At 39.1% G+C, this 21,808-nt stretch overlaps 1 protein-coding gene across 5 annotated transcripts in view; it reads left to right on the top strand.

Annotated features, from left to right (window-relative positions):
* The first annotated feature begins 761 nt into the window (after positions 1–761).
* Positions 762–21,808, top strand: part of EXOC2 (exocyst complex component 2) — a 256,500-nt gene continuing 235,453 nt past the window's right edge. For 3 of the 5 annotated variants that reach the window (XM_036072478.2, XM_036072479.2, XM_036072475.2), the window contains exon 1: positions 762–914. The gene's annotated coding sequence lies outside the window, so the exon portion shown is untranslated. Of the gene's footprint in view, positions 915–11,194; positions 11,336–21,808 lie in introns of all 5 variants that reach the window. The other 2 variants (XM_036072477.2, XM_036072476.2) reach the window with 2 other exon arrangements.

Below are 21,808 nucleotides of genomic sequence, written 5' to 3'. Positions count from 1 at the left end.
CCCGATGCGGGGCTCGATGCGGGGCTCGATCCGAGGACCCTGAGATCATGACCTGAGCCGAAGGCAGACGCTTTACCATCTGAGCCACCCAGGTGCCCCTTCACGGATGATCTTAATACATCTTTTGCTAATAAAGCAGAAGACACCACTTTCCCTCCATCTCCATCACTGTCTCTTCAGGGCAGGGCAGTCATTTCTCGCCTAGACTGTTGCATTCTCTCCCTAAGTGACGTTGTTTTTCCTCTTACCATGCCACATTTTATCCTTAGCTCAGCGAGATCCTGAAAGGAAGTGACTGCCCTTATTCACCTTTGTATATCTAATGCCCTGCACAGCGCCTAGCCGAGGGAGGTGTTCCCCAAGTAAATCATCAACTCTTCAGTCTCCAGATTGTAGCCCGGCATTCTCCTCCACAATTTCCCAGGTCCTGTGATTTTCATGCGTCACCTGGCCTCCCAGGGTCTAGGTAGGAGCTACATCGACCTGACCCGGTGCAGAGCCCACCAGAAACGGACGAAGTCTCATCCTGCGTCCTTCTTGAGGTGATCCGATGGCACCGCACAGACGCCGCAGGCGGCGCTCCCCTTGGGGTCGCATCCTCCTCGCCCACCGCCACCTTAGCCCCACCCCACAACGCTCCAGCCAGCCCCACCAGCCACCCATCCCCCCGCAGCCCCAGCCCCAGCCCCAGCCCCAGTTCCAGCCCTACAGGAAGCCGGCCCCGCCCCTCCCAGAGCGGCTTGGCCCATCTAGGACTCGGTGCTCGACTACCCGGCGGATCGACGCCCTCGGCGCTCTCAGCGGGCGGAAGTGAAGGCGCTGGCGGTTGGGGCAGCAGCTGCCCGGGAGCTCTTCGCGAGAGTCGCGGGGAGCTTTGTCGTTGCGGGCCGTAGGGGGCGGCAGGCAGGCCTGAGGTATGTTTTGGAGTCTGGAGGTCCTGGCTGAGGGCCAGACTGGGGAGGCACGGACAGGCAGGACGGCGGGCGCCGGCGGCTGGCCTCGCTCCCGGAGAGGCGGGTGGAAGTGGTCCGTCAGCGCCGGTGTCAACCTCCTGCACCGCTCTCCAGTTCCTGGAGGAGGAAGGCGCGGCGCGGTTCCTGTCCCCACCTCCGCGCCCTCCCTGGGCACCTGCTAGAGGCCCAGAGTCCCCCATCCCTGCGCCGGGCGTGGGCCTCCAGAGCACTGGCCCTCGACGGGTTGGTTGTAGTCGGCCTCACACGGCCCCTTGCGCCCTGCGTAGTTGTCACTGTGCCAGGTGTTAAGAATTTATTCGCGAAGAGCGAATGTGAGGCATGTTTTGCTTAGGTTTGCATCAGATTAGAGGTATACTGAGGATTGCCTACCTGCCTTTATTCACTCTTCTAAGCGTTTACATTTACTGACTGGTTTACTCCTCACACGGGGTAGATGCTCTATATTATCACCATTTTACAGATGGGGAAACGGAAGCCCAGAGTGGTTATGTAACTAGCCTGTAGTTACTCAGTTTTTTTCCTCTGAGACCATGCACTGAAGCTCTGCAGCCTGCCCTACCCAAACACGGTGTCATCTCTCATTTAAGCCTGGTGATGCTTAACTTGGTATCACAAGATTTTGTAAATAGACACTTCCTAAATTTCCAAGAAACAGTTCTTGAAAAGCTTGTCTTTAAATGGAAATAAGCTATTCTTAATCGGTAAAGGTCAATCATAATAATAAGTATGAGAAAGTTTCTTTTTTAAAGAATCTGAGTGAACTGACAAGAACTTTTAAAAATACTTAAGAATCAGCCACACCTTAATTAAATCGTTTGGATGCACTATATTGAAAAGCTAGTTCTAACTAAGGTTATGTGGCTCAGTCTCCTAATACATAATAATATTTTATTTATAAAAGTCAGTATATTCTGGCCAGGCTTTGTGTAACTGACTCCACTAACAAAGAAACTGAAAGTCAAAAGTTTCCTGAGGATCATCTGTGTGTTAAAAGATGTTGACTCAAAGGGTGATAATAGAAAGAGGATGATGTGTGCTCACTACTCAAATGTTCTCTTCTGTTTATGTAGGAACTTAATTTAAGCAGAGAAGCAGAGGATCTCCCAGTGTAATTGGAATAACTCTTGGAAGTTTCAGAAATTTCTTTTTTTCATGTCAAACATTTAATTTTCTGACTGAATATAATTGTGAACTATCACCTTTTGAAAAGATAATTATTAACCTGCTTAGTTAAATTTTCATTCATTCCTCTAATATTTGAGAGCCTGTTATGTATGAATCTTATGGGAAATGAAATTGGTACTCAAAAAGTTTTGCAAAGGCAGTCTTCTAATAAAGGACTTGGGATAATTATTCTAGTGGCAGGGAGTGGCAGGATTAGGCCATGGTATAAGAAATGCTGGTTATCTATATAGTTAGTCTTTTAATTACTTTTTCACGCATTATCCAATTTATTCATCTTTATGTAGCCAGGATCCTAGTACAGTACCTACTACATTGCAGGAGCATAAATGTTTATTGAAAAGATGAGTTTTAGGCCAATGTTGAGTAGAGAGGATTTTGAAATTGACTGGTATGGGAAATAACATTGATCACTCTGCTAAGCAGTATGCTAGAATGTTTGATTGTTCTCAGCTGGTGAGGAATATGTTCATGGATCTCCTGGAGTGCCTGGTGAAATTGCATGGTAGTAGTGTTGTTATTATCACATGGTTCAGTGTATGTTTATGTTATTTTAAAATAATTATTCTTGATACACAAAAACTTAAAGTAATTGTAGAGAAATATGACTCTTGAAGCTGTGGACACACCCATAGTCATCTTTGGCTCTCAGTTTGAAAATTAGGTAGTCAAAAGGTTTTTTGGCTTAGGAGTGAAAGCAATCACATACTGGTCTGTGAGCTACCACTCACCTGCTTCATAGCATGGGCTTAGCCTCTTTGGTCTTCAGTTTCCTTTTTCTTGTAGTCAGGGAATATATAAAACTAGATTATCTGTAAGATCTCTTCCTGGTTTGAAATTTTCCAGCTTAGTGAATCCTATAACCTGTTAGCACTGTGTTGTCTTAAGGACTATATGTATTATTGGTATTTACATAATCTGTCAAAAGGCTAAGTTCTGGCTGGACAGAGGTTAGTCTCGGTCATTTTTGTATCTCCCAATTTTAGCATATGACTGACACACACATTAGAAATAAAATATTAGGCTAGATTCAGAAGGGGCATTTTTGCTCTCAATTAAAGAATAGCTAAGAACTAAACTATAATATTGAGTGTAAGTATAGCAGGAATTCAGAGAAGGGAAGGATTTGTTGGGGTTAGACAGAGGTCAGACCTTGATGGGGAGGATGTGGCCCTTCATAGGGAAGGCACAGGAATATCTGGGTGGTACACCAAAAACAAAGGCCCATAGGCTGGTAAGTAAGTGCGTTTTGGATTATAGAGTGCCTTGAAGGTAAGGCAGAGGAGTTTGGAACTGATTTATCATGCATTTTTTTCCCCCAGGAAAATTGTATTAGGCTTGCTCAAAAGCTTCATGAACATTCTTTAACTTAATACTGTTGGTAATATTTAAGACTGGGGTACATCCCAGTCTTAATTTCTGGTTTTGATTTTAATAATTCCTTCTACTTACTGTTTCCTTCTTAAAATAAGTCTTGGTGCCAGTAGTGGAAAGAAGAGTGGACACTGGGATTTGGGAAACCTGGAATTTAGTTAATTAGAATGTAAACTGCATAAGGTGGATCCAAGCGAGCACCTAGAGTGGTGCCTGGCACAAAGTTAGCATTCAATAATCATTGTGCGACGATGAATGAATTCTCCCTTTGCTACTTGCTGGCTGTGCTGTTCTTGGCAAGGTTGGCTCATAGGTTCATCTGTAAGATTTGATGATTTTTAAAGGCCTTTTCCACTTACAAAGTTATGTGATATTGGAGGGTAGATGATTTTAAATTTTACTGTATTACAATTTTACCGAAAGACAAAACAAGACTAAAAGCCAGGAGTATTTGGTTTTAGTTTAATTTTAATGAAAGCCCCATGTGATTGACATGATGCGTATCTGAATAAATGAGGGTCTCAGCAGGAATCAGAATTCATGCCAGATGGTTCAAATGAGGTTTTAATAAAGAGACTACTTGCAGAGGTGTGGGCAGGGTTAGGGAACAAATAAGGGGTAGTGAGGCCCAAAGAGAAACTGACAAGTAAAAGGAACAAAAGGACAAACTACAGCCTGCTGAGAGCTGGAGCCACAGCAGAGAGGTATGGCTATTGCCAGAGATGTGCTTGGGAGTGGGGGAGCAGGACTGAAGTGCCCCCACCTGAAACTAGTCCACTTCTGAAATCCAAAGCTCAGATCTCCCACTCCTTGCTTAGTGTCTTATTCAATTACCTGCATTACACCTACTCTTTTACCTCATCTTTGGTCACTCTCATATCAGAATGCTCAATTGTATCATTATCCTTCTGTAGCATTTGGTGGCAAATTCTCAGCCCTTGACCATTTCAGCTCTTTACCTTCTCTAGTGCTTGAACTGAGCTGCTGAAAGCAGCAGGGGAAAATCTAGCATCTAGATCTGTACTCCTGTAGATCCATGATCACCATTCTCAGCTGGCCATCAAAGAATTTTCTAGAGTTTTCCATGTCAGTTCATGCTTCTGTCCTCTGCAGAATCTATTTTAAGCATTTCCTATTCTCAAAGCTCTCATCCTTTCACATAATCTATACTCTTAGCAGATAATCTTGCCACCTAATTCACAACGAATAAAACTATCAGTGGAGAATCCCATGCTCTTTCTTCCAAAAAACCTTTCCTCTTTCTCCAGTTACAGTGAAAGAGATTGCATTTACCCTAAGACAGATCTCTGTACCCCATCCACTCTTGCCTTGAGAGCACTTGCCAAAGGCTCATTCTTGTCAGCCTTTAAACATGCCTAGAGACAGACAACAATAAAGCAAAATAGAAAAATAATAACAGTACAAAAGTAGCATCCTCCTTTGATTTCACATTCCTCTGTTAAAATTTCTCTTTCTTTCCCAGGCAGATTTCTTAAATAGTTATTTATACTCAATTTCTCACTTATCCCACTGCTTTCTGGTTTCAGTACCCATCACTCTCCTGAAGGTCAGGGTCATCCCTGACCTTCTTGTCACAAAATCTTGTTCCCATCATTTCCCCGGTATAATGCTTGGGACATAGCAAGTCCTTAATAAATATTCGTTTCGACTGAACAATCTGAGGGTTACCTATTCTAAATTCTAATTTATCTATCTCTTTAACGAGGAATCCAGCAGTGTCACCTTTTGAGGTGCTGGGTGACCAATCTCTATATATATCCCAAACCTTCTTGATGGACTAAACAAAGATAGAAATCAATTTTATTTGATAATGACTTCGTCAGTATTGTCCACGTGATCTTTCTGAAAAAACAAACAAAAACACACCAGGATACTTTTTTTTTTTTCTGAAAAAATTATGTTTTATAAAATACCAAGAACTAAAGTTTTGTTCACCCAATGTAGATCTAATAAAGAGGGAATGGTAAGGGACATGGGTACAGTTGGCAATAGATTGATGAATGAATGATGCTATGCTTTTACATGAACTACTGTTCCTTCTTCCATTAAGTGGTGTTTCTTCTTTGAAATTTTTGTTTTTGTTTGTGTTTTTGGAGGGTGGTAGAAGAGGGGGTGGATTTGCACTGGCCTGTTTCATTTTCAGTATGTCATCAATGTCTGGTGGCATGAGTTAGAGAACCAGCCACCTTTAGACCTAAGTAGTGAAGCTTTGGCTTGAATTGTAGTGAAGGTCATTGTCCTCTATGAAGACTTAGCCTGCTAAGGCAGGAGATTTTATAGTTTCTGGGAAATAAAGGAGGAGACTTTTAATTAACTCTTCTAATTAAATCCGGTGCTCGTTTTAGGAGATTAGCTGGGAACTCAAGTATTTATGTAACAGGTCAGTTATGTGGGAGCTCTAGAGTGCCAAATCGTCAGGCTTTTCCCCTATATACTATCCAGCTTCCAGTATTCTTTCCTAGTCACTTCATGTACATCCCCTTCCCTTTAATCCCAAACATTATAGCAGGAGTGAAGGTATTTTTCGTGTGTGTGTGTGTGTGTGTGTGTATACATATATATATATAGTGCCATTTATCTGTTGTATTTTTTAAATTATTCTTTATTCCCAAATGAATTAAAGCATAAAAACTTATGTTTTCACTTAAAAACATAGTGTATTTAAATTATATTTTGTTTGTAGGAGTGATGAAGGAAAGAAGTCTAAAGCGAGAGCTGGGAAAATAGGGATGCTTTATCTGTTCGTTCAGTCCTTCCTTTCTGCAGATGTCCCTTCTGAGACCAGTGATTCTTAGCACAATTTATACCCTATACATCCTTTCAGATTCGTGCATGATTATATTTTTTTGACCATGGTTTTGAGATGCAGGAGAGAGATGATTAATTTAGAAAGCTAGATGGAAGAGTTCATGACCCTGTCTCTGAGACTTGTCCCACCCTGTGCCCTTAGATGGTAAAATGTGTGGCTGTGCTGAGATAACTTGACCTTGACCCTGCACAGGAAAAGTAGAGTCTGAGTTTACAGAAAACTGAAGGAAATAAATTACCATTCTTTAAAATCCTTTTCCAATATCTCTAGGAGATCCCTCTGGGGTTAGCCCAGCCCAGCCCCAAGAGGCAAGTCTATTCTAGGATAGGTTGAAGATGACTCAAGGAGGATGTGGTGAATTCTACATTTGCGTCTGTTGCTGGGTGGCCTGAGAGTCTAGTTGAGTGTAATTTTATTGTTGAAACTCTCTAGGCATCTCTGCAATGAGATTTTTCTGGGATCCTTTGGATCCATGATGGCTCTGGACAGGATAAGTCTATCTAGTGCTTCTCAAATGTTAATGTGCACAGAATTGGCTCAAATGTAGGTGGGGTTGGGTTGGGGTCTTGAGATTCTGTATTTCTGATTTGTTCTCTGGTGATGCTAACTTGAGTAGCATGGGGAGGGGTGGAGTTTGGGAGGTTTTTTTTTTTTTAATTGTTGCTATTATTTTTTTTGCGGAAAATTTTCACTTTTTTGTGGACTGATCTAAGAAAATAGTGCTTTAACATCAGGCTTTCCTTGGCCTATTTGGTGAAGGTTCTCCAAGTCTTCAGTGAATCAGAATTTATGTTATTCCAACTCCTGGTCTTATCCCTTTAGCTGACCTGACAGGGTAAGATTACTTGGTTTCTTCACATTTCTTGTTAGCTATTAAAATCAGCAAAATTCTTCTTTAATAAGTAGTAAAAAAAAATTTGGTTAATCATTCTAAAGCTACTTTTGTGTTTCCATTTTTGTGTTTCTTTTTTCCTAATATCACTGCTACTAGTTATTTCTTAATGTATTTTTAGTCTGAAGCTTTGTAAAAAATAATTTTCCATCTTTTATTCTACCAATAAGTATTTTGGGAAATTAAAGATTGCGTCACAATGAAATATGGGAAAATTATAAAATTAAATTTTTCTGACCTCTGTTGCAGAAACACTGTAAATTCATTTCGTGTGCTTCATTAAAGGAAAAGAGGCAGATGGGTTAAAACTAACATAAATCTAAAAGAAAATGCACTTATTTAAGTATATATTATAAATTATAAGAAAATGTGGCCTTTCCTCTTTATTTTAATGAAATGCTTTTATAATGGTAATTTTCTCTTTTGACCTGTGATGGATAGGAGGTTAATTGATGTTAAATGCGTGCTTTGTTAATCCTTCATCAGCTACTAAATTGATATGGGGGAGTACAGGTCAGGGATACACAAGGCCACGGCCAGCTTGTTTTCTCAGGGAGGTTTTTACCTTTCTCCAAACCACATATCAAGCAGTCCAGCTGTATGTAGAGGAGATTCGCCACTCTCCCCTCCCCCTCTTTCCTTCTCTCTTTTCTCACCCCCTTCAACCTTCCCCCCTCCTTTTCCCCTCTGTGCTGCAGAGTGACAGCTTGTAGATGTTGCGTGCGAGGAGTTCAGCTGGCGCTGTGTGGTCTGAGTGTGTGGTCTCCACTCAGTCGAGAGGCTGCTAACAGGGTGGATGAGAGAGAGCAAGACTGTTTACTTTAATTTATTTCGGATGCCGGAATTGTGCCCAGAGTTTCTCCTAAGCTTGATTCCATAGCTAGCAGCTTCAATCCCTCCCAGCTGTGGTGCAGTCTCAACTCTGCGCCTGTCCTCTCCCAACAGGCACTTTCCATAGCATCTGCCTATTTAATCCCTTGTGGCTCAGAAATGTTAATAGCACTGCTGAGTGCTGTGATTATATTGCTTTCACTATGTCAAGATATATGGCCTTGTAGAAGTTTCTTTTGAGGTCGAGCTAGAGAAGTAAAGCAGAAATTTTAAGATAAGTGACAAAGTTGATGTACTTTTAGAAATTGGGAAAGCTATTATACAAAATTTGGGTCAAATTAGTCCAACTGTGCTCATGTAAAAGAATCTGGGAGTTTTGTGACAGCCTGTCATGTTTAACCATTTTAATAAAATTAACCAATTTAAGCTGACGGTTGATACCTTGACCCTTTTTGAAAATCTGCATTGATTTTGGCATGCCTGTTTACTGTAGTTATTATATTTGTCAGCAGTGATACTGGTTTATTTCATAATAAAGATTTGACAGGTTGAGACAAGTGAAACTTTTTATGCAATAGTATAAATTTAGGACAATTGTTTTTCTTATTCTTTCATTATAAATAAATTAGCAGTAGTGTCTTGATTTTATTCCTCTCTTACTTCTGAACTAACGTTATTGTTGAGATGGTCAAGTATTTTGTCATTTAAGTAAACACTAGACTGTTAATATCACTTGGGATTTTGCATTGTTTAGCTTCTTTATTTCCCCATCTTGCCCACAGTCCTGCTGGAATGGAGCTGGTATTATTGATGTATTGTCCAGGACTGGAAAGTCTAGGCCACTGATGTTTTCCAGAGGGGTTAATATATGTAGCTTATTGTTCAACAACTTTCCTTGTTATTTTTAACCCTGAATTTCAGTAAATGAACTCAGTTTCCATCACTGGGAGGGTAAAGTCTTCCCTGCTCCCTGGCACCCTTTCAGTCCTGGCCCAAGGCCAAGGTCTTCTTTAGTCTCCTTTGGTCTTAAATCAGAAGACTTTAGGAAATTAGGTAGTGTCAAATGCTTTTTTTTCCTCTTTTTAATGCTATCATCCTGTATTTCCTCTTGTGTCCATTTTTGGGGGGTTCTATTCTATGTTTGCAGTAAAAATGATAATCTAATTCTCCCAAGAATTCTGAAGCAAAATTACTGTATTTACAAAGTTGTGCAACCATCACTTCTATCTAATCCTGGAACATTTTCCTCCAAAAGGAAACCTTGAGCCCACTATCAATCCTTTTCCATTACCCCTCCTCTAGCTACCACTTATCTACTTTGTCTTTATGGGTTTACTTATTCTGAATTTTTATATAAATACAATCATATTATGTAACTTTTTATGTTGATTATGGCAAAATATGTGCATAGTGTCAGTCATTACCCTATGTCTTTTACCTGACAAGAGAAAATTCTATATATACAGAAAGAAAACATTGGTAAGTGATGGGTATAGTCAAGTAAACATTATAAAAAGAATTGAACTTATGTTTCAGAAACTCAGAAATATTCAATAGAAGCTATGAAATGCTCTAGGCTTATATTTGATAGAAATGCCATGTGTGTGTATTGTCTGTCAGTCACCCAGCCATTCTTTGTAGCAGTCAGTCATGCAGGGACCTATTCCCAACCTGTCTTGAACTGACCAATGTCATTGCTAACTGGCTTTTGAAATTTGATCTAGAACTCTAAAAGGATAAATCCTGATTGAGCCAAATCCCTCTATTCCTGTCTTTGCTTTTATCGGGCTAAATCCTCCAGGAATGAACACTGAACAGGAAAAGGAGCAGGGTTTTGCTCTATGTAACTGAAGTGGCAATTGGCCTCAACACCAGTTGATTCTCTTTCAAGGGCAGAGAAACAGTGTCTTTCGAGTACAATACTTTGGCAGCATTTTTAAAGTAGCATTTTTAAATGGATCTTTGTTGAATACAAGTTCATCCTTTTTTTTTTTTTTTTTTGAAGATTTTATTTATTTATTTGACAGAGCACAAGCAAAGGGAGCGGCAGGGAGAGGGAGAAGCAGTCTCCCCGTGAGCAGGGGGCTCGATGCCGGCTTTGACCCCAGGACCCTGGGATCATGACCTGAGCCAAAGGCAGACGCTTAATCGACTGAGCCACCCAGGTGCCCCCAAGTTCATCTTTAAATCTAAGACAAAAATTACTCTTCATTTGGATTTTTCATTATTTAGAATCGAAAAGTGGAATCTTTTTATATATTTTCAGTTCTGCCCTTCTTTCTTATGTGTGGATTTTGACAATTGAAAAATCAAACTTAAGTCAGTTTTGGCCTTTATTTTATAGAAATAAAAGATGGTTGAAAAATAAGTATTTTTGGGGGGCGCCTGGGTAGCTCAGTTTGTTAAGCATCTGCCTTCGGCTCAGGTCATGATCCCAGGGTCCTGGGATCGAGTCTCACATCGGGCTCCCTGCTCTCCCTCTCCCACTCCCCCTGCTTGTGTTCCCTCTCTCGCTGTGTCTCTCTCTGTCAAATAAATAAATAACATCTTTAAAAAAAAATAAGTTTTTTTTCTAAAGCAAAGAATTATGAGAGGTCCAACTAATTTTGATTTAGATGGTAAAAATATTTTTCGGAGAAGGACACATATTAAAGATTTCGCCCTACGTATTAGAATTTCTGATTTTCAGGTAATTCTTTATGGAAGAGGTAATAGAATATCAAGCTTTTCACCTCTGGGGCCTTACATTTAGAGGCCATGTTTGAACTTGACCTAGTGTCACCCAGAGGGGACCCATAGAAGACGAGTTGTTCTGCTGAGATCTTTGTGGTTAATTTGGATTACTCTGATTTTTTTCTGTGGCATGAACAAATAACTTGTCTTTATAGTTAGCACTTTCGTATAGAGTATTAAGAGGAGTTGTCACAGGTTGATTGAGTAAACTTTTAGGATGTAGTTAGGAGACGCAATTTCTGTAGTAGTTTTTGGTGATTACCATGGCACAGATTTATTGGTTTATATTTGATCTTAGCCTAAAAAATAGATTTACTGATTTTAAAAAATAGTATATGGGACATGGTACAAAATGAAGGCATGGTGTTTATCTTGCAGTGGGACAGATCAAGCTGACATCCATCTCAAAGACCACATCTCAGTGGTTTCTCATAGCTGGAATTCCACATGGCCTAAGGTTTGCTTCTGTCCTTGAAGAGCCAAAAGAAGAGAGTTGCCAGTGAGCCCATGTGTTCCCAGGTCTGTTCAGCCCAGCCACTGTTTTACTGAGTGTCTGCTTTGTTCTGGCCCTAGGCTAGGTATTAGGAGTAAAGAAAAGAACATGAGGCAGTCCTAGCCAACCCCATTGAGGACAATTCTTTATCAGGGACCTTGGTACAGTAATTCTTTTTTCCTTTTTTTTTTTCTTTTAATGTAGGGAATATTATTTGTTATCCCTTTCCTAAGAAAATCAATGTATAAGAGAAATGAACAGGTCCAGGATTGCGAAGAGGAAACGTTATGTGGTCAGTATTCCTAAGGAAGCGGTATACTGCCTTGTATCCCCATCCGTAAGGGCCACTCCATACCATGCTCTGGAATTGGCCTTTCTGTGTCCAAGGCTTACTGCATTTCTAAAAAACTTGTATACATGCTCACTGCCACAGGGAAAGCAATATAAAAATGTAGAAAACATGTGATTTCCCTGACCCGTCTACCCTCTCCAGTCTCATTCTCCCAAAAATGCTGACCTCTGGTGTCTATTCATCTCAGACTTTCTCCATATTCATACAAGCATATATACTTGTACAAAGGTAGGCTTTGTCTTTCTTTTTTTTTCTAATAGCATTGGTTAGATCAAGATTCTAACACATCAACTCTAACAATTTTTTTAAGGGGGGGGCAGAGGAAGAGAGAGTCTTAAGCAGTCCACACTATGGGTGGACACAAGGCTTGATCCCATGACCCTGAGATTACGACCTGAGCTGAAATTAAGAGTTGGAAGGCTAATTTCCGAGCCACCCAGGTGCCTCTCAACTATAACAATTTTTGAGACAACATAGAAAAAATGAATTCAGGTAGGGTAGAAAGTCCATCGTAGAGATACAAACTAAAATATTTAGGATGATATGATATGTTTAGGGTTTGCTTTAAAATACTGGCTCAAAAACAACATAAAAATGTGTTGGGAACATGGAGGTTCATTATGCTAATCTCTTCTTTTATGTATGTTTAAAATTTTCATAATAATAGGTTAAAAAAATCACATGGAGAGTTAGATTAGCATAGAGCTAAGGCTGGTTTTGAATCTCAACTCTACTACTTACCAGCTGTGACTTTGGACAAACTGTTTAATCTCTGATGATACTACCACTGTTAATAAAACCAGTTAGCATTTTAGAATACTTCCAGAAACTTTTTCTATATATTTTAAAATCATAATTTATATAAAAATTATATAATAATACATATTTATAAGTGTGTAACATATATTTAAAAATAATTACATATTTTTATTTGCAAAAGCTGAAAATGTTCATATAAATATCCAGCTGAGAGTGTGGATTTCCACTGGATACATTACATGAAACAAGAGCCTGTCACTTCTTGCCAGATTGGGGGGCCTTTTCTCAGCCTTGGATGTATTTTCAATGAAGCTGATACTTTCTGAGCAACAGCCAGCTGAGATAGTTGACCTAGTTTCCCTAAATTTTGACCTGTAGGTTGTCCTTGGCCTTCAGGGAAGGAGTGATGGTAGTGTTAGTCTGGCGTTGTGCTGGAGGATGGCAGCCACCAAATATGGGTCCAGACCATAGACCTCCAGGTTTTGGATCACAGTTGCCTTTCTAATAGAAGCTCTCTGTGCTAGAGTGATGTCCCTTGGGTCGATTTTCCCTTTCTTCACAATAAGCTCTTGTCCAGGAAAGGTCACTTGATAAGCAGGTTGAAATTTTTCCAAACATCTGGTCAGGAGACCATCCCAAGGAAGGTTCATAATATATTATATACACATATGTACACAAAATGACTTTAAAATGTACAGAAAAAGTTCCTAGAAGTAAGTATTCTAAAATGCTAAATGGTTCCCTAAATACATACAGATTTATATATTTACATATATACATGTGTATGTCTCTTTTTAAAAACTGATTTGTTATAAGTATTCTCTTGCTCTGGCATGCTTTTCATATTTCACTTGCTGCATAATATTTCCTTGGATGGACCGTCACATTTTAGTTACATCATTTTCTAGTTGTTTGGGATGTTTCTATATTTTTTCCCTTTGTGGTAATAAATCATTGCAATTATGGGAGTCTTCATGCCTAATAATCCCCATGGTTTGGATTACTTTATTCATTGGTCACATTTCAAGAATATGTTTTAAGTTTCAACAAAATATTAGCAAACCACATTCAACAGTACATTAAAAGGATCATTAACCATGATCAAGTGGGATTTATTCCAGGATGTAAGGATAGCTCAGTATTCCCAAATCAATCAATGTGTTACCCCACATTAACAAAATGAAGGATAAAAAAAACATATATTTATCTAAATGGATGCAGAAAAAGCATTTGACAAAATCCAACATCTGTTCATGATAAAAACTCTCAACAAAGTGGGATTAGAGGGAATATACTTCAATATAATAAAGCCCTTATATGACAGTCCCATAGCTCACATTATACTCAATGGTGAAAAATTGAGAGCTTTTCCCCTAAGATCAGGAATTAGACAAGGATGTCCACTTCACCACTTTTATTCAGCACAGTACTGGAAGTCTTAGCTACAGCAGTCAGACAAGAAAAAGAAATAAAAGGCATTCAGATTGGTAAGGAAAAAGTTAATCCATCACTATTCGCAGATGACATGATACTATAAAGAAAATCCCTGAAGACGCCACCAAAAAACTGTTAGAATTAATAAATGAATTCAGTAAAGTTACAGGATACAAAATTAATGTACAGAAATCTGTTGTTTCTATACACTAATAAGAAAGTAGCCAAAAGAAAATTAAGAAAACAATTCCATTTACAATTGTACCAAAAAGAATAAAATATCTAGGAATAAACTTAACAAAGGAAGTGAGAGACTATACTCTTGACACTAGAAAACATTGATGAAAGAAATTGAAGACCGCACAGACATATTTAAAGACATAGCATGCTCACAGATTGGAAGACTTAATGTTGTAAAAATGTCCATACTACCTAAAGCAACCTACAGATTCAATGCAAGCCTATCAAAATACCAACAACATTTTTCACAGAACTGGAAAAAGTAATAATAAAATTTATATGGAACTACAAAAGATCCCAAATAGTCAAAGCAATCTTGAGAAAGAAGAAAGCTGGAGTTATCACATCCCCAGTTTTCAAGACATACTATAAAACTATAATAATCAAAACAGTATAGTTATACTATTGGCACAAAAATAAACACATAAATTAATGGAACAGAATGAAGAGCCCAGAAATAAGCCCACATTTATATGGTCAATTAATCTATGACCAAGGGGCAAGAATATGCAATGGGGAAAAGAGTCTCTTCAATAAATGGTGCTGGGAAAACTGGACAGCTACATGCAAAAGAAAGAATGCTTTCTTACACCATATACAAGGATAAACTCAAAATGGATTAAAGACCTAAATGTGAGACCTAAAGCCATAAAACTCCTAGAATAAAACATAGGCATTAATCTCTTTGACATTGGCCTTAGGAACATTTTTCTAGATGTGTCTCCTCAGGCAAGGGAAACAAAGGGGACAATGAACTACTGGTACTACATCAAATATAAAGCTTGTGCACAGTAAAGGAAACCTTGAACAAAATGAAATGGCAACTTCGTGGGAGAAGATATTTGCAAATAATAAGGTGTTAATATCCAAAATATGTAAAGAACTTCTATAACTCAACACCAAAAACCCAATTAATGCAATTAAAAAATGGGCAGAGGACCTGAACAGACATTTTTCCAAAGAAGACCTACATATGGCTAACAGACTCATGAAAAGATGTTCAGCATCACTAATTGTCAGGTAAATGCAAATCAAAACCACAGAGATAGCACCTTTTACCTGTGAGAATGACTAAAATAAGAAAAGATAAGAAATAAATGTTGGTGAGGATGTGGAGAAAAAGAAACTCTTGTGCACTGTTTGTAGGATTGTAAGTTGGTATAGCAATTGTGGAAAACAGTATGGAGGTTCTTCAAAAAATTTTTAAAAAAATAGAAATACAAAAAGAAAAAAGTAGAAATCCATATGATCCAGGAATTCCACTGCTGAGTATTTACCCAAAGAAAATGAAAACACTAATTTGAGAGGATATTTGCACTGCTAGGTTTATTGCACGATTATTTACAATAGCTAAGATATGCGAGCAACCTAAATGTTCACCATTGGATGAATGGATAAAGAAGTAGTATATTTAGTCAATGGAATATTATTCAGCCATAAGAAGGATGAGATCTTGCCATTTGTGACAACATGGATGGGCCTAGAGGTATTATGCTAAGTGAAATAAGACAGAGAAAAAAATAGAATATGATTTCACTTATGTATGGAATCTAAAAAACAAAACAAATGAACAAAAAGCAGAAACAGACGCATAAATACAGAGAACAAACTGATGGGTGCCAGAGGGGAGGGGGAAGGGAGGGATGGGTAAACCTGGTGAAGGGAAGTGAAAAGTACAGGATTCTAGTTGTAGAATGAGTAAGTCACAGCATGAATGGTACAGTGTAGGGAATATAGTCAATAGTATTGTAATAGCATTGTATGGCAAAAGATGGTAGCTACACCTGTGGTGATCATAGCATAAAGTATAGAGTTGTTGAATTAATATGTTGGGCAGAAAAAGAATATGGGGTGCCTGGGTGGCTCAGTCGTTAAGCGTCTGCCTTCGGCTCAGGTCTTGATCCCAGGGTCCTGGGATCGAGCCCCGCATCGGGCTCCCTGCTCAGCGGCAAGCCTGCTTCTCCCTCTCCCACTCCCCCTGCTTGTGTTCCCTCTTTTGCTGTGTCTCTTTCTGTCAAATAAATAAATAAAATCTAAAAAAAAAAAAAGAGGGGGAGAGAAAGAGAATATGTTCCAAGTCAAAAGAAGCATTTGTAAGACTTTGACACATTTTACCAAATTGTTTTCCAGTGGTTTATATTGGAATGTTTGTATTTATGTTGGAATGGTTTGTATTGCTGCCAGCAGTGCATAGAGCACTACCCAGATTCGGTGGACAGTCATGACTGTCTTAAATACTTTTCATTAATAGTCCAACAGTGGAATCTCTTGTAATTTGCATTTCTGTGAGGTTGAATTTTTTTTCCATATATTTATTGGTTGCATTTCCTCCATTGTGAATTTTCTTTCTTATGCCTTTATTTTTTTGAGTCTTAATGTTTTCTTATTGATTTTGTGAGATGTGTTTATAATAAAGCTATTCATGTTTTATTTTGAGTATTTTCTCTAATTTACTGTTTGGCTTTTAAATTTGGTTGTCTCGTTTATTAACCTATAGAAGGTGTACATTTCTATGTGGTGTGTTCACTGTTGGGATTCTTCCATCAACTCCAAACTTAGTCTTCCTATGCCCAAAGCTGTAATATACATTTACTTTTATGTTATCCTAGGTTTATTGGCTTAATCAAAATTATATTCAACTCTCTAAATAACCAAAATTCTTTAACTCTATAGATGTTTGAAGTAATGTAAGCAAGAAAATTATACTTTGGACTGTATCTATGGGGATTGGAATTAATATGTTAAAAATAAAGAGGCAAGAAAATATAGTAATTGTTTAGAATATTAAGCTTGGTATTTGGCTATCCTGAGTATGTATCATAAACAATATTTGGAATTTTTTCATCAGATTGTGAGGTACAGTGCTGTGGCTTTAAAGAAATAGTTTACCCATTTGCTGTGGAGTTGATACACCCTGGTTCTTGAGACTTAATCTTTGTTTACAGTTGCAGTATTGTATTCAGCCCTCTCCTTCCTGCTTCTTGGGGCTTTCTTACCCAAATTATGTGGCAAGACTCTGTAATTTTCTCTTTTCTCTGTTAATAACATCTTCAGTCTTAAAATAGATTAAGGTCATCCTCCTGTAAAGTTTCACATCCAGTCTTCAACATGGCAACAAATTTAATGACTTACCCAGCCTCCAGATTCAATTAAAGTTGGTTTTTTACCTATGCAGAGGAGCAATACTGTGTTATTTTTATATTGGGCTTTAATGTTTGCAGAGATTTTTGACATACGTGGTTTCATTTAATCCTCTCAGTGTACCTGTGAAGCTAGCTATTATTCCCATTTTATAGGTGAGAAAACTAAGAGTTTAAAGGGACCTGAATAAATGAATATATGTCTTTTGACTCCTAGTTAGGTGGCTTTTCTACTGATTTTGTATCTTTCCCAGATGAACAAATTGGTTTGTCTGGTTAAATTGTTGTCTAATGACACCAGTGTTGTTTACCCCATATAAGTCAATTTGCTTTGTATTGATGAAAATTTTGGTGTCCTTAATGCCAGTCAGCATCTCTTAGTGCATATCCACACTGCAGAGCTGGGCTGAGAGGTCAGCTTGTTAGCACTTGTGAAAAGTATTCTTTTTGGTGCCTTTTTCTTTTTTTTTTTTTAGTAGGCTCCATGCTGGGAGCTTGAACTCACGACCCTGAGATTAAGACCTGAGCTGATAGCAAGAGTCAGACGCTTATTGGACTGCACCACCCAGGTGCCCTGGTGCCATTTTCATATATGAAGGATATCTGTGTGTGTGTGTGTGTGTGTGTGTGTGTGTGTGATGCAGACACAGTCGCTAGAGCCAATTGCCTAGGTGTGAATCCTGCTCTTTCAGTTATTAGTTGTGGGGTGTTGGACAAAGTATTAATGGGGTATCCTCACAGGGGAGTTGTGAGGATTAAAAGCTATTACATGGAAAGAACATAGTAAGCGTTCAATAGATATAACTGTTGTTACTATTATTAATTGATGTTTGCTTCTTATCTAAGACATGTTGTGTTATCTGTTAATTAATGGCTAGCTACATCCTTTACTGATGTTATTTGTGTTGTTTCTTATATTGTAAAATACCTTAAAGGCAAGAGCCATATTTGTTCCTCAATGTACACCTTAAATGCTAACCGTCCATTACACGTGAAAACTTCAACCCACTAATTAAGTAGTCAAGATCCCCGTAAAGTGTAATGTGCGGAATTGCAGAACCCTTCATCCTCAGGGTCACCAGGAGCACCTGTCCTCTCCAAAGAGTCAGTTTGGAAGCAGTGGGTGATAATGGCACCCATCTCTGTTAGAATGAATAAAGCATCTCTTCATGTACTCTGCAAGAGTCAGAGGTCAGTAATGTTGGATTCTCCTGTCACTAATCTGTCTTGGATAAATGACATAAAAGCATTACTATGGCCAGATTCCCTTTAGCACTTAGAGTTAAGGAATTTCTAAATATTCTTTGCTTCCTTTCCTCCTTCCTGCTAGCCTGAGACTCTTGGGTGAAAGGGAGGATTGGCGTTTACTCATAGTAGCCCAGAAAAGATTGAAAATGTAGATTTTATTGTTATTCAGGTATGGTGAGGCCAACATGAGGAGAAAAGGTAGCTCTTGAAAAGACAGGGACACCTGAGTAGCTCAGTTGGTTAAGCATCCTACTCTTGACTTAGCTCAGGTCTTGATCCTCGAGGGTCACGAGTTTGAGCCCTGCATTGGGCTCCACACTGGGCATGGAGCCTACATTAAAAGAAAGGAAAAAAAGACAGTTTGTTATTCACAGTCCCTAAGAGGAGGGGACATACCATGCTGGGCAGGGTAGGGGAAGCCAGGGTTGGGGAATGTACTAGGGTTGGTCAGAAGGCAGAAGGTGTAAGAACGGGCCAGAGCCTTTATTATGGTTTTCTCTGGAAGGAACAGGCAAGCACAATAGGCAAGCTGAGCAAGTTTAGGATTGGATTGATTTTGGCAGGCTCTGCTTTATGCAGTGGTCCTTAGTTGTCTGGTGTCTGGCCTTGGGGTGTTTAGGACAGGGGGGTGTTGTCCTGGACTGTAGGAGCCTGATGAAGGGTGGGTGTGGACTCTGGATTGGTTGGCTTGTGTAGCAGGGGTATGCTCCTGGCAAGTTGTTGGCTATCTCTAGGAATTAGTTAACCCTCAGAGGGGCAGTTCCTTTCCTTGTCTGCAACGCCCCAAAATGCCAAAGCATTATAAAATACAGAAAATTAAAAAAAAAAAACATGATTAATACATGGACTAGGACTTTGTATCACAGCTTCAGGATTTAGTAGCAGAGGAGAGCAGAGATCAGTAGGGCAGTGATCCTTATCACCGATGAGAAGAGGCATAAATCTGACCTAGAAAAGAGTATTAGAGAAAGCATTTGATAGCTAACCCCCTTCTCTTCCCAGTTATTTTTGAAGTTACTATTGTGTTTTGGAGATACTCTTTCTTCTGTTTACCACAGTCCAAATTCATCTTCACTGTTAAGCTTTGAGAAGTGTTCACAGTCCACATTTTGTACAAGATAATTTTTTTACAGAGTGTGTGAACTCTTAAGAGGAAAATGGCCCATAGGCTAGCTAACTGAAAGAATAAATAAATAAATCACTTTTAAGGCAAAACAAATTCCTTATATATATATATATTTTTTTTACCAAATTATATGAAGAAAGGAAGTAATCATGTTAACAGTCTTTGTCGTTTAGTTAGGATCACCTGTTCTGTAATTATTGTGGCAATAAAAAACTCATTTTGATCTTAGAGTTATTGATCTAGGTATAATGACTCAAATTTGGCTGATTGCATATGAATTATGACCAATTTGGCATTTTTGCATAATTTCTAGTTTGGAGTTTGATAGTTCTGTTAGTCTTTGAACCTAGCATAGCAATATAAAATTTGATTAGAAACAAATGACAGTTCGGGGTGTCTGGCTGACGCATTTGAAAGAGCATGTGACTTTTGATCTTGGGGTCTTGAGTTAGGAGCCCCACGTTGGGTGTAGAGATTACTAAAAAAACAAAAACCAAAAAACGATAGTTCTGTTTCCTATTTTTGGATCAAGGAGGTAGCAGATAACCACTCATGAGCTTTTGTATATATACTTTTTGGTCATTATTTGACATCAGCACTTGTCTGGAACCTAGAGGGCTACCACAGATATCAAAGTGAAAACCTGTCACAATTAAGTCTTCCCTCTGAGTTGGTTTGTTAGTATTTTAATAGATAGGGATCCGGAAAGGGAGAGTCAGAATAAATAGGGATTAGAGCCTGGGGATGTGGGGTGATCAGTAGTCAGGGTTTCTTCCTGTGGCTCAGGTAAGTGTAAATAAGACATAATGTTAAGGAAGATCATGGTGGTGAGCTTGGGAGTTTGAGGGGCAGGAGGAGTGGGAATCTTGTCAGGGGTATGCTGAGATCCAGGCCTCACTCTTGCTCTTCCAAGGTGATGCAGAGGCTCTGGAAGAGGGGTCTTATCCTGAGCACCCAGATCTCTGGCCTCCAGTCTAATCCCTGGAGCAGTGGTCCTCAACTGGGGGTGACCCTCTCCCCTTCCCTGGGGACATTTGGCATTGTCTGGAGCTATATTTTAATCATTGCAATTGGGGTTGTGCTGCTGTTAGGTAGTGCAGAGAGCCCAGATATGCTGTTAAGCATCCTGCTCTGTACAGGACCTCCGTCATTACAAAGAATGACCCTGTCCAAACCATGACTAGTGCCACAGTTAAGAAATCTTGCCTGGAGGATCACAAGAAACTCTGGGTTGTTCCTGACCTAGTGGAGATGTGGAGGGCAGCTAGGACACATGGAGCTCCTGGACACCATTCTGACTTCTTTTATGGAGGAATGCTTAAGAACTGAAGTGAACAAAAACTAGGACAGGAGTAGAATTGGAGAGAGTGATTGTCATCCAGGAGCAGTGCAGCAGATTAGAAGCAACAGATTAGAAGGAGAGGAAATAGATTCATCAGAGACTGGCACCCTGCTTTTAATAATCAGTAAGAGTCTGACATCAATTGAGATGACTATAAAAAGCAAGCTCATAAAACACTGCAGCTTGAAATAATAACCCAGGAACATGTACAAAACAGTCTTTAATGATCCTGATAATGGCTGTGAATGATTCCTTAAGTTAAATTATGTTCCATATGCTATTATAAGACAAATTTAGACAAGTTTAGAAAGGTTCCTGCCAAAATAGTTACAAGTTATATATATATTTCCATCTCAGAATTGAGTTACAGCAAACTGTTGCTCCCCAAATTGGAGAGATATAGGCAGGAACAGAGAATCACAGCTTAACCAGAGCAGAAGTCCGGGAGCAGACATCTCTGTGGGAACCAGTACCAGTTGCTGATGGACATCCTGTCCATCTTTCAACAAAAACTTACAAGGACATACTTAAAGACAAAAAACACAGTTCTTTTGCATCAGAACCAAACTAAGATATGGTAGGGATGTTGGAATTATTGAACCAGGAATTTGAAACAACTGTCATTAATATGCTAGGGGCTATAAATGGAAAAAGTGGGTAACATGCAAGAACAGATGAGAAATGTAAGCAGAAAGAAACTTTAAGAAAGTATCAAAAGGAAATAGAACTAAAACACGCTGTAACAGAAATGAAGAATCCCTTTGATGGGCTTATCAGTAAACTGAATATAGCTGAGAAAAGAATCAGTGAGCTTAAAGAAATGTCAATAACTGAATTAACAGAGAGAAAACTGAATAA

The sequence above is a fragment of the Halichoerus grypus genome, chromosome 9 (genome assembly GCF_964656455.1).
Source record: "Halichoerus grypus chromosome 9, mHalGry1.hap1.1, whole genome shotgun sequence".
NCBI lineage: Eukaryota > Metazoa > Chordata > Mammalia > Carnivora > Phocidae > Halichoerus > Halichoerus grypus.
This window is presented reverse-complemented; position numbering and strand designations above follow the sequence as displayed.